Consider the following 621-nt stretch of genomic DNA (forward strand, 5'->3'; position numbering starts at 1 on the left):
CGCTCCCCCCCCACCTCTTCTGTTTATTCTACAAAGATTGTATTAAATTCAATGAAAGCAGTAAAACATCATCTTAACCCTAATACACACTCACAAACACACACACACACACACATATATATATATTTGTATGACAGGCTTCTTTTAGTTTCTATCTATCAGGTCCACTCACAAGGCTTTGGTCAGCTCAGCACTGTAGTAGACTGTGCCCAAGGTACTTGTTTTCAGATTTTTATGATGCATTTGTTAATTTTAAGATTGACATTGCAGGATAGGTTTAAAATGCCAGATCTCGATGGTTTGAATATAAAATTGGTAGAATATTTGGACTGGATATGACCAGTTTTGAACGGTAATCGGGTTAATGCTACAAAACCTGGAACTCTACCAAATCTGCCATTATAATAATTTCAGAAGTATACTTGCCAGACAGGTGATTTGATCTGAGACCATACATTGAAATTATAACAGTCACAACATGATACATATTAGCCATTCAAAAACACGCAGAGACTGTTAACAACAAATAATAAATGTTTAAATGATAACAAGTTTTGTGTTTTTTTTTAATCATTAATATGTCTTCCATGCTGTAATTGCATTATAATAATGCTATGTTCT

At 33.7% G+C, this 621-nt stretch overlaps 1 protein-coding gene and 1 long non-coding RNA gene across 21 annotated transcripts in view; one reads left to right on the top strand and one right to left on the bottom strand.

The window, feature by feature from the left end:
• LOC106874615 (neogenin) overlaps positions 1 to 621 on the top strand; it is a 305,112-nt gene that overhangs the window by 206,628 nt on the left and 97,863 nt on the right. The window lies entirely within an intron of this gene.
• Positions 1 to 621, bottom strand: part of LOC128248697 (uncharacterized) — a 118,654-nt gene that overhangs the window by 16,885 nt on the left and 101,148 nt on the right. The gene's annotated exons all lie outside the window — the stretch shown is intronic.

Source organism: Octopus bimaculoides, chromosome 9 (assembly GCF_001194135.2).
Source record: "Octopus bimaculoides isolate UCB-OBI-ISO-001 chromosome 9, ASM119413v2, whole genome shotgun sequence".
Taxonomy (NCBI): Eukaryota; Metazoa; Mollusca; class Cephalopoda; order Octopoda; family Octopodidae; genus Octopus; species Octopus bimaculoides.